Here is a 13504-nt window from a genome sequence, read left to right on the forward strand (position 1 = left end):
AGAAGGTCAAACTTCAGACGATCATGAAGTAGAATCAGGATGGGAGGACATTAAGAATTGCAAGTGTCAGAAAACACTGTTTTACAGGACCTCTAACACTGATGATAATGTTAAACAGAACATGATACAAAAAATGATTGGAGCTTGTCACAAAGACAATGTGATAATTGTAAGGAACTTTTATCTCCATGTAGACTGAGACAATCAAATTGGCAAGAGTGCTGTAGAAGATGAGTCTGTAGAAGGTTTTCATGACATTTTCCAGGAGCAATACATTGTGGAAACTATCTTCGATCTGGTTTTGTGTAATGAAGCAGGGTTAATTAATCATGTCATATTAAAAGATCCCTCTCAGAAATAGTGTTCATAATGCCATTGAATTCCATGTTATATTCGAAAATGATGTAAGCCAAATTCAAGCAACAATCCAAAACATAAACAAAATGAATTTCAATGGTATGAGAGGAAAACGTGCAAGGATTAATTCAGTAAAGAGGTTAACATATATGGCAGTGAATGCAAATAGGAAACAGTTAAGGAAACAATAAAAAAAAAACATCGATGTACAGTTCATTGAAAAGCAATAAATTAGCAAGAAAAGCTATGTTATTTTTTCATTCAAGAAAGTTAGGATTGTGTAAAAAAAGAACCTGGTAATATTACAAAAATTATTGAAGTATGAGTATTGGGAATGTTTTAGAAACCAGCAAAGGACTATCAAAGAGCTTAGTAAAAGTGAAAAAGTTGAATATGAAAGTAATCTAACAAGAAATACAAAAACAGAGTTGAATAGTACGGTGACACAGCGCTGGCTGTAAAGATCCTTAAGCATTCTTATCAACTTGCTGGCAGATAGCAAATAGTGGTGTGGAGCCTCAGATACTTAACATTTACATGAATGACTTAGATGAAGAGACAGAGAAGAATAAATATACATTTGCTAATAGTACAAAGCTATCTAGAAATAAAAGCTGTGGGGGAAAGGACTCGAAGAGGTTGCAAAATGATATAGACCGGTTAAGTGAATGGGTAACAGGTGGATTATAATGTAGAGAATTGCGATGTTTTACACTTTGGCCATAAGATTAGAAATGCAAAATATTTATTAAAATGTGTGGAATTTGATGTTCAAAGAGACTTGGATGTGCTTATGCAGGGAACACAGGAAGTTAGCATGCAGGTTTGGTAAACAGTCATATAGCATGCTGGCCTTTATTGCAAGGGATTGGACAGCAGGAATAAAATAGTCTTATTCCAGTGGTACAGCGTTTTGATGAGACCAAATTTGAACTACAATATACAGTTTTGGTTTTCATATTTAAGAAAAATATATTTGTAGTGGAGTACTATGAAGAAGCTAAATTAGATTAGCCCCTGGGATTAGAGAGTTCTCCTACATTGAGAGGCTGAGAGAATGTTCCATCTCTGGTGACTCATTGACCATATTAATAGAAGTTGCTGGAAAAACTCAGCACGTCTGGCAGCATCTGTGGAGAGAAATCAGAGTTAGCATTTCAGGTCGAGTGACCCTTCCTCAGAACGTTCTGAGGAAGAGTCACTCGACCCGAAACATTGACTCTGATTTCTCTCCCCAGATGCTGCCAAACCTGCTGAGCTTTACCGTCAATTTCTACTTTTGTCTCTGACTTGCAGCATCAGCAAGTCTTTTGGCTTTTATTGACCATATTCATGCTTTGTTCTGTGCACCTTTTCCCAATGATTGGCCTTTGCAAAAGTTGTGCAGATCGATGAATTTGCTTCTTTTTCTTCTCTCTATGAATTCATGTGGCCACCCACACACCTGCACATCCTTTTCTCTGTTTGACTTACATTGTTTAGCAGCTGCTGCTTTCTCTTGGTTTAATTCAAGGCTAGCTGTTAGAGCAGTCAGTGCCTTCAGCTGTCTACTTGTGGCCTTGTATGTCCTGGCAGTGTCCACAGCCAGAGATATGGCAAGCTCAACCTCTTAAGTAAGCACTCTCTGTACTTAAGAGTATGCAGACCCCTAAATTATTGAATCTATTGGTTGGTGAACTTTGACTTTTGTTTTATAGCTGCAATTTTCAGCCTTGTTAGAAAGTTATCAACAGGCTAATGTATTCCTGCCTGACCTAAAGATTCATACTAGTGGCTCTGATGAGTCAAAATTTGGCTGGTGATGAGTGGAGATTTTGTGTGGGTTTCTGCTAACCTCCTTCACAAGCTGCCAGCTGTTAAACATATTTAGACTTGTATTCCCTACCGACAGGAGGATATGGCCTATCCTTTCTTCATTACCAATGCATTTTAGGAAGTTACTGAATGTCCATCTGTGGATGGTTAAACTTCTTAAATACATATATGATATCATCAGCTTCCCAAATCGTTAAGGGGTGTAACTGTGCGTTCATTAATGTGTCAGTTGATATCTCACTTTTCATGTTCACATGTTGCAGAGCTCCTTGTGGCTCAATTACTCAAATCAGTGTTAAATTAATCTAAAATGTTTACATTTATTCACACACTTGCTGAGTTCGAGTTGTCTTTTGGTTACCAGATGTTTGAAATAACCACACTCTTTATTTATTACTTATTATGCTGCCTTGTATAAAATAACTGGTTAGGTTGGTCCTGATACACATCATGACTCATTAGATAAAAACTGAAAGAACTGCGGATGCTGTAACTCAGGAACAAAAACAAAGTTGCTTGAGTTCTGAGGAAGGGTCACTGGACCCGAAATGTTAACTCTGTTTTTTCCTTCACAGATGCTGCCAGACCTGCTGTGCTTTTCCAGCAACTTTGTTTTTGTTCATGACTCATTAATACAGCTGTGAATGTGGTCCTCCGGAGCACTTGTACATAAACATTCATTCCTATTTTGTCGAGAAGACACCAATATACAACACTTTTGGCTGAATCTTACATTATTTTGCTAAGCCTGACTTCCTTGGTGTGTTTTTTTTGCTGTGAGGCCCAGTGAATTTTCTCGCCATGTTTTACCAAACTCACCTCATTAATTGCTAACAATGCCCGATGACATCTCTCAGGTCCGATTTCAGCCCCACCTTACGCCATGCCCTTCCCGGAGCAACTTGTGACTCAGTCAAAATACCTGCATTCCTTGCGACCGTGCCACCTTTGAAAGGCTGCTCTGCACCTGGACATTCACTGGCATTCTGAAGCTGCCCTGCTGGTGACAGACAGAGTCAGAAGTTGGTGGAGAAGGGGTAAATAGCCCCACAATTCTCCAACAGGGACTTAGAGGTCTAGAGGAGAGGGCCAGCAGAGGAGACTGTGCCGCTGAATCCAGCAGCCTGGTCCGAGGTGCCCACCTGGGTCTGTGCTGTCTCCAGGATGTGGGGGAACAGTCAGCAGAAAGAAGGTCGGTGACCCTTTCCATTGTGCCAGGCTAAGTGCTGCACTCAGCTCTCTACCATCGCACACTCACTGCATCTCTGCTACAGCACTCATCTCTCAGCAAGGCTCATGCACCGTTATTTCATGGCATGTAATACATTCTCTCATTTTCACAGCCAACAACCACCCACCCCCTCACCCTGCACACTGCCCTCCCAACCCCACTTCCCACACTTCCAATGTGCTTGTCCCCCATGTTGCTTCATCAGCCCTTTGGAACACCCCACCGCCTTTCCCTCACATGCATCTGCACGAAAAGTCATGCTACTCACTATTATCTCACTGACTCGCCCGTTTCCATTGTGGCATAACAGGGTTGAACAATACTGTTAAGGTGGGGGAGTGCGGGACATTCAAATCACCCACCCAGTAATAATTCTGGCCCTCGCAGAAGAAGGTTGGCACAGCTCCTGCAGTGTTGCTGAAACATCCATGTCCTGGTAAATGAGTAAGTACCAGTCTGTGTGCCATAATTGCTCTATTGTTAACTCTGCTGTCAGTCATGGCACACCAATTCTAACCACTGGCTGTGGCACCTTCTCTCTCCCTTGTGCCTTGAAAGTTGTGCCAGCCAGCCCAAGACTGCTGTGAAGAAATGCCTACCTCTCCTGGAAATGCCCTCCTGGACCTCTGGAGACAAGAGTACCAAGGCTTTAGATGAAGCATTGGCAAGCTATCTCCTGCATGCCCCGTCCTTAAGCATAGAGAGTGTTGGTGCACAGTTTGGTGAGCACCTCACGGCAACAACTCCGCAGTTGGTTGAGGAAGAAATGGCCCAGGCAGGATGTCCCTGAGGCAGTCAGTGACATAGTCCACAGGCGCAGGGACCAACAGGAGTAGCAGACACTCAGCATGAATGCAGCGAGTCTTGTTGCTGCAGCAGTGCAGCGAGGTGTGTGATTGTCCAGCTGCTGGTTTTACAGGTTGGAGCCTCCCCTTGAGAGCCAGGTACAGCACCGCCAGGTATTCCTGGAGAGTTGCACAGGTCTGCACTCCATCACCCAGCCTCTAAACTATAAGCATGGAATCAAGGGGACAGGAAACCTTTGACCTCTAGTCCAAAGAGAAAAGGTGATTCCACAAGGCAGCCAGCTGGACGTGGAACCACATACAGGCCCCTTCATGGTCTCCATTCAGGGCACTACAGAAAGGGCTGCCCCTTCACCTCCAGCCTGGCTGTCCCCCTCTAACCCTTGGAATTTGAAGCTGAAGAGGGTCAACAAGAAGATTTGCAACCTGCTTTCCTAGGCATTCTTTACCCTATCCCCCCAACCCTGAAAAGTTCTGCTGCCCTCCCACCCACTCTTCCCCATCACTGTTGTACTGTGCCCTGCTGCAGAGTCTGAAGGCCCCAGTGTCAGAAAGTAACCTGATGATGCTCAGTCCCAGGGGTAATGGCCACACTCACCCCATTCCCTACTCCTCCCCTTCCCCATTACATTATGAGAACACGCTCAACATAGACCCTTGACTGACATGACCACGCAGGACAAGATGTGCCCACACCCCTGACTGAGGCTAAATTGACCACATTAGCTATAGCCTTTGGACTGGCCACTGTGGAGCCAGCAGACTGACCATGACCCACTCCCTGGGCAGCAGATACATGGATACCGCTGTCCAATAAAACTCTGACCAGACACCTGTCCTTGACCAATTCCCTTGGCATGGGAGGGTGCCCTTCACTTACTGTGCCTGGACCCCTGACAGGTGGCTACTTCCATGGTCCTCCCATTGGAATTGGATATGTGGCTGGCTGCTTACTGCGCATGCAGGACGTTTGCTGTGTAATCTGCTGGTATAGGGAGTACGTGTGAGATTGATGTGGTACACTGTCAAACAGCCAGATTCGTGTCCCCTAGACTTAGGGTTACTTAGCAGCAAGGTGAGCTGCCAGTTTTTGTCACTGCCATCATTAGAATGGCAGGGCAGGCAAAACAGGAATGCTGTCTGCTAGCAGGCAGGGGCTAAGGAGCGAGTGCGAAGGGAGCAAAAAAGCAGCTCAGGGATGCAGCCTAGTCCAGTCTGCGTGCTGGGTGCCTGTAGCTGTGTGTTCCTACTATCATCTTTAATTGTTAGTTTTTGGTGCACTCCGCATTACAAATTTGTATTTCCAGAGCCCACTGCCAGTGCATCAGAGAAGTGCAAGGCTGATCATGAGGAGTTGGCAGATTGCGCATGCCAATATCTTGTCCGAGGGGTGTATGTGGCTAGTGCCCACGGATCATGTCCTGGGCTGTGGTTTGATCGTAGGCAATATGGATGCCGTTTGCAGCAAGTGACAATCTGAATCCGATAGGCATATGCTCTGATTTCTTGTCGAGATTCCCTAACATTGAGCTGCTTAACAAGTTTGGTAAGATGGGAGTTTGAGTATTGATGAAATGAATTGTATTGTTAAGAAGTGCTTTAACAGGCATTAATCCTCATCATTTGGGATCTCACCACTTTCTAGCAAGAATCTCCGAACCATTTGTGAAAAGCATAAAAAATGGCACAAGTTGCTCCTGACATTGAGAAGGGTCTTGCCCCACTTTTCACTGATTCTACCACACATCACACTAGCCCACAGTGCTCTATAGCCTCTACACAATTCTGCACACTGTGTTTGCACTATCTGAGCCCCCTGAGGTTGGTACACCTGTGTTTTCCCTTGTACCCAAGGAGTGAATGACATATGATGTGTGAATTGTTAATTTCTTGGAAGACACGAGTCTTATATAAGGTAATGGCTCTGAAGGGGTTAATGTTGTTGACTGCATAAACTCCACCCAATCGAATAAAGTTCTATGGATTTGGGTGGGGAAAGTCAGAGCAGCTTAGGATCATTTATATAAATGATTTGGATGTGAATATAGGAGGAATGGTTAGTAAGTTTGCAGATGACACTAATATTGGAGGTGTAGTGGACAGCGAAGAAGGTTATCTCAGAGTACAATGGGACCTTGATCAAATGGGCCAATGGGCTGAGGAGTGGCAGATGGAGTGTAGTTTAGATAATGTGAAGTGCTGCATTTTGGTAAGGCAAATCCGGGCAGGACTTATACACTTAATGATAATGTCCTGGGGAGTGTTGCTGAACAGAGAGACCTTGGACTGCAGGTTCATAGTTCGTTGAAAGTGGAGTCGCAGGTAGACAGGATAGTGAACAAGGCATTTAGTATGCTTGCTTTTATTGCTCAGTGCATTGAGTATAGGAGTTGGCAGGTCATGTTGCAACTGTGCAGGACGTTGGTTAGGCCATGATTAGAATACTGCAAGCAATTCTGGTCTCCTTACTATAGGAAAGATGTTGTGAAACTTGAAAGGGTTCAGAAAAAGATTTGCAAGGATGTTGCTCGGGTTGGAGGGTTTGAACTATAGGGAGCGGCTGAACAGGCTGGGGCTATTTTCCCTGGAGCATTGGAGGCTGAGGGGTGACCTTATAGAGGTTTATAAAATCATGTGGAGCATGGACAGGATAAATGGACAAGGCCTTTTCCCCAGGGTGGGGGAGTCCAAAACTAGAGGGCACAGGTTTAAAGTGAGAGGGGAAAGCTTTAAAAGGGACATAAGGGGCAATTCTTTATGCATAGAGTGGTGCGTGTATGGAATGAGCTGCCAGACGAAGTGTTGGAGGCTGATACATTTATAACATTTAAAAGACATCTGGATGGGTATATGAATAGGAAGGGTTTAGAGGGATATGGGCCAAATGAAGGTGAATGGGACTAGATTAATTTAAGATATCTGGTCGGCATGGACGACTTGGACCAAAGGGTCTGTTTCCATGCTGTACATTTCTATGACTCTATAAAGTGAAGACCTCTATCCTAAAGTCCTGGTAACAATGTGTATCTGATATTGTAACTTGTATCTGATTGCTATCATGCAATATATTGCATCTTGTGTAACTCAAAACCCTCATTTTATTAAGACACATTAGTGGATTTCCTCTGCTATTGTAAACTGAACAGATCCTTGCACCCAGTCATGAAAAGAGTATAGTGGCAGTGAACCAGTCCAACAAACAAGCTGGTAGTGGATGGCATTGCAACACATAAAACAACTAGAACACACTGATTAAAAAGTTCCTTCTGTGACACACACATAGAAATTGAAAAGAAGCACATGCAGATTACTGGATGCTTGATAGCAATTAAAGTATTAAAATATCTATCATAATCCATTTGTGAAAGAACATTGCTGAAGGAGAGTAAGGGCATAAATGAACAAGAGAATGATGAAGAATATAAAAAGGACTATGACTTTCCTGATTTACAAGGATAAGCCTTTGATTTTACTTTGTCAAGCTCTCTACATGGCTTCTGGCCAAATGATATGTAAAGCAGCATCTTGAAATAAATTCAAGGCCTTAACATTGCAAGACTCCTCTCTGAACTGCATTTGCTGTCTTCAGTGATGTGACAGCTTGACCTGCACGTACAGTAGAAACACTAGAAGTGTCTGGACACATTGGAGAGGTGATGCTTTAAAAGATCTGATATTGAATTAGTCACATAGATACACACTACCCGATAACAAAAAGAATGAATGCGGTTTGGAAAAGGACTGTCTTCCTTTGAATCCCTTAGTGGATTTCAATATGTCACCTTATACATGATTAAATCAGGAAGTAAGAAGGAATTAAATTTGTGGATACTTCCATCCAGCACTTTACAGAGTTCCTGATGCTGTGGGTGTTTACATTCCTTTTCATTCCTTCCTTTCCAAATCAGCCTCCATTAAATAGGTATAATGCAGTGTTACTGAGGGAGTGAGAATCATTCCTTAGTTTGTGTTATTACGCAGTAGTTTTCGCTGATTGACTTAACGGATTCCATGGTTTCTTTTTATTGATTTATTGTGTGAGAAGTAACCAGAATCACCATTCCTGTCTAGCCTCATTCTTCCAAATGCTTTCTCACTTTGAGAAACTAGTGTGTGAAAGGCTCAAATCTCTAATTGAGATTATCAAGGGTTTTTGTTATTCCACCACATTATGCTGTTGGATGCTTAGATATTGTATAGAAAAGGCATACTCCTAAATTTGAGAAGTGCAGAATTTTTCCAGTAGTAACTGCTGCTGCTTTAAGACAGCACCTAAGACTTGCAGTTATTCCATAGGTTCTTTATCTGAACACATACCTGATACCTTTGTTTAATATTTCACCAGAAAGATGGTATCAGTACATTCAGTACTAAACTACTAAGTGACTCTCCATTTTTTTGTCAAAATTCAAGTTGTGAACTGCTCCTTCTCTTCCAATGGTTACGCAGGAAATGGGAGACGCTCACTAACAGTCAAGCATACTCATTGCTCAAATTCTAGGATTGATTTGAGCTGTCAGATTGGAAACCTTCTGGAAGATTAAGGGAACTGGAAAGTTCAGCCTTTTAAAATCTACTAAGGTATCTTTGGAGCCCAGCTTGTCTATCCAGATTTTCCTAGAACACAAATGTGAATAGCATTTAAATAAGTAATGAACTCTGTGTACAGTTTAATATGGGTCCTTCTGACTGAAGTATAAGTGCGTGACACATATACAGACATGCTAAGGATTTCCATGCCTACCTTTAGCTGCAAGCATTGTATTTTGGTGAGTTACTCACTTGAATTGAGCCTTAAACCAATATAAATGATTATAGATCTAGAAAGAAATTGCTTGGATTTAAATTGATTTATGGAAAGAAAGCTAGGGCAATAGTTCTCCAACAGAAGGAGAAATCTTTGGACAAATGTACGCATATTATAAAATCATGTACCACACAAAGGGGATCATAAAGGCTGAAAAATTATGTCTGCCGCAAACCTCAGAATGCTGAAATAATACTTTTAATCAGACATCTATTTTACTGTAAATTATGTATCTTCTGGAAAGCCTATTTGTATAATGGTACAGTCAAAAATCACTGATATGTTAGACAACCCACTGTCATGTCCTCCTTAATAGTGTGCCCAAAAGCCACACGAGTTCTATTAAGGATGCCCAAGACAGCACTTCTGAGATACCACTGAATCATTTATTTTAATGTTCAGTAAATAGATATGAATACGTGCTACAGCTTTGATGATCTTGACATACATCAAATGCATGCTCCGTTTGGCAGTTCCAAGTAATCTTGTTGCAGCAATTCAAGATACATAATAGAATTTCACTGTAACCTTGCTGAACTCCTCCTTTCATTTAGCATTTTTCAGCAATGCAACACCACTTGCACTTTTAAGTTGTTTTTAACATTAAAGCTTCAGGAAATTCAGATGACAATTTGATTTTTTTGTCATGTTAGAAATTAACTGACTGTCCTGAACCTTGTTTAAAAAGTCGTAGCCCAATTCACCTGTTGTCAGTTCCTGCAGGGAATTCTTTTCTTGGATCCAGTTACACACTGTTAACTTGTAGTATAAGGATCTCTCAGGAAGACTGAAAAGATATAGTAATATATTAAATTTGAAAGTGATTCAGTGAAGTCTCCTAGTTTTAAAAGTCTTCCCTAGTTCTGGACTGATCCACAAGAGGAAATATCCTTTCCATGTCCACCTTGTCAAGGACATTCAGGATTGTATACGCTTCTGTCAAGATCCCCGTCACTCATCTAAACTCCATGGAAACAAGCTCAGCCTGTCTAACCTATTCTCAAAAGTCAGCCTGCTCTGTCCAGGTATCAACCTCGTAAATCTCTTCTGAAGTAAATACAATGCATTTACATCCTTCCTTAAATATGGAGACCAAATATAAACACAGTATTCAAGGGGGAGTCTCACCAATACCCAGTATAACTGAAGTGTAACATCCTTACTTTTATATTGAATTCCCATTATAAAAAGGACAGCATCCCATTTCCCTTAATGAATCTGTACTGTACCTGCATACTAACATTTTGTGACTCATGCAGCAGCACATCTAAATCCAACATTACATATTTTAGCAGCTCACACCTCTGACAGTGGGACTGCCAGTTTTTCAGTGTTGGACAGCTTCCCGTTGATCCTCCAGATTCAAGTGCAAATTAGCAGCTACCTCTGGGAAAATAGATTAATTGGTCTGTGTTTCTGGCAATCCAGGCTCAGCATTCCCATTCGGTCCTGACTTTGGTGTTGCAAAGACTGTGGGAAAGTTCTACCTGATGCAGTTAGAAATTTCTCCCACATATCCAAGTGCAGTAAGTAAGATTACAGCAAATGTTTAAAATACACTCAAAGGTATATATTATCTGTGAAGAGAAAAGCAAGGTTAATATTTCAGCTGTAACCCATCAGAGATGAACACTGAAAGACAAACAAACAAAACACTAAAAGTAACAGCAGGTGCTCTAATCTCAAAAGAAATGGTGAATAGATTAAATGACCCGCAACCAATTCAAAGAATGAAACTGTTGAATGATAAAGCATTGGAAGACTTTCGAAATGAATGCAGATTACTAAGGTGCTGAAGCTGAATGAGATGCCTACACAAGTAAAAGGTTTGAGTTGCATTTGCTAAAGATCAATGATGATCACCTTCTTCGCTGATTTTGCAGCTTTTGATAGAATCAGGTTTAAGAACTACATTGAGCAGGTGCTGGGTCAGAATGGCTTGGTTTGAATGAGATCAGGGACAATGTAGATCATAGAATCCCTTCAGTGTGGAAAAAGGCCATTCGGCCCAACAGGTCCACAATGCCCCTCCGAAGAATATCCCACCCCTTCCCCTGCATTTCCCCATATCTAACCCACCTAACCTAAACATCCCGGGACACTACGGGCAATTTAGCATCGCCGACCCACCTAACCTGCTCATCTTTGGACTGTGGGAGGAAACCCACACAGAAACAGGGAGAATGTGTAAACTCCACACAAACAGTCGCCCGAGGGTGGAATTGAACCTGGGTCCCTGGTGCTGTGAGGCTAACCACTGAGCCATCGTGCTTGCGGGATTCAGTTCCAGTAGAGTCTACTGCAGCAGTTGATATTGGCAGGTATTGTTTTAGCCGGTTTAAAGGTAGGTAGATGTTTAACAGTTTTGAACAGAAGAGTTTAAATGGTAATGGGGTCATACTTTAAGTCACACAGAAAGTTCTTTTTAGTTGCCAGAAGTTTGGAAGAGTTTGTTTAACTTTGTAATAATGCCAAACAAGAAACAAAGAAATTTATATTTATGTGGTGCCTTAAGACTTGCCTGCTGTCTCAAAGTTATTTGCTGTCAATTTTTTTTCAAGTACAGTCATTGTCTGGTGGTCAGTTAAGAAGAGCAAGTTCTTCATAAACAGAAAAGTAGCTGAATAGCCTGATCCTTTAGGGACTAGATGGGAGGTGGAGTCAGGGGGCCAGGGTAGTATTTGTTTCTGACGGGAGTATGTTGGGAATTAGATTGGACTCTGCGGAATGTATAATGATGCTTATGTAATGTTGACGGCAGTGTGCATGATTATATACTGAGAGTTAGAAGGGTGCAGAAGTTTTGCCAGAGTCTTAATAGAATCTGTTTATCTACTTCTTCTGTTGTAAGTGAAGAGGTCTTAAGGAAAGTACTTAGGACTGAAGAAGCAGTATCTGGTACTGATGATAAAAGATGAAGCTGGCCCATCAGAATTCCACCACTTCAACATTGAGTCTGCACGTGATAAATGTTTTGATTTGATTTTATTATTGTCACATGTACCTAGGTACAATGAAAAGTTTTACATAGAACAGAACGACGAATGCAAGTTACAGCTGCAGAGAAGGTGCATAAAGAGCAGTGTCGACATTAGATTTGAAATTGGAGAGGTCCATTCAGAAGTCAAATAACAGCGGGTATTAAACTGTTCTTGAATCTGTTGGTACGTGTTTTTAAGCTTTTGCATCTTCTGCCTGATAGAAGAGTTTGGAACAGACTACAACTGAGATGGGAGGTGTCCTTTATTATGTTGGTTGCCTTTCTGAGGCAACAGGAAGTATAGATAGAGTCAGTGGATGGAAAGTTGGCTTGTGTGATGGACTGGACTGTGTTCACAATTCTCTGTAGTTTCTTACAGTCCTGAACACAGAGTTGCATTCTGATAGAATGTTTCCTATGGTGTATCTGCAAAAAATTGGTAAGAGTCTTTATCGATATGCCGAATTTCCTTAGCCTCCTGAGGAAGTAGAGGTGTTGTCGTGCTTTCTTGACCATCGTTTCAAGGTGGGTGGACCAGGACAGATTGTTGGTGATTGTCGCTCCTAGGAACTTGACACTCTTGACCATTTCCACCTCAGCTCCATTGATGTAGACAGGGGTATGCCCTACACCTCGCTTCCTGAAGTCAATGACTGGCTCTTTTGTTTTGCTGACGTTGAGGGGAGGTTGTTATCCTTACAACACGCCTCCAAGCACTCTATCTCTTTCCTGTATTCTGTCTCATTGTTTGAGTTCCAGCCTACAACTATGATGTCGTAGCAAACTTGTAGATGGAGTTCGGGTGAAACTTGGCCACACAGTCATGAGTGTACAGGGAGTCTGATAAGGGGCTGAGTACGCAGCCTTGCGGGGTGCCGGAGTCGAGATTTGTCGTGGAGGAGGTGCTGTTGCCTTTTTTCACTGATTGCAGTCAATCCCTTAAATGTATAGTTTTCCAGATATTCTGTGCTACACCTTATGCATACTTCCAGCCTACAGTGGATAAATTAACATATAATGTCAAATAGTGCAGCAGCTGTTTGAATAGATGTGCGATTCATTTGCATTGCTGTATCTCCATATCTAATAGACTAAACATTATGTCACATATCAAAGCTGTTGGCCGCTATGTCAGTCAAAAGAGAGCCATATGATATTTTTATCACATTTTTTGGTCATTAAGTAATTAAAGTTAGCAATTCAAGCTTTATGATATGCATTTTCAACAGTATTTGCTGGTTAGAGATCAAAACTGACGGCAGTAAATAATTTTCTGCTTGCTAAACCAGGAACGCTGAGACTTTAGTGACCTGAATTCAGGGCTTACCTAGGATTCCTGTCTAGTAAAACTTGCACATGACCTCACCAGTGTTAATTGGTCAATTGCAACCTTATAGCTTGAGTTACTTAAAGGTATTAAAATACTTGGGATTTTTTTTACCCCAAGTAAAAACATATCATATAAGTACCAGGAAAACAGTTCAATGCGAAAAATATAAGCTGACCAT

Source organism: Rhincodon typus, chromosome 8 (genome assembly GCF_021869965.1).
Source record: "Rhincodon typus isolate 14 chromosome 8, sRhiTyp1.1, whole genome shotgun sequence".
Taxonomy (NCBI): Eukaryota; Metazoa; Chordata; class Chondrichthyes; order Orectolobiformes; family Rhincodontidae; genus Rhincodon; species Rhincodon typus.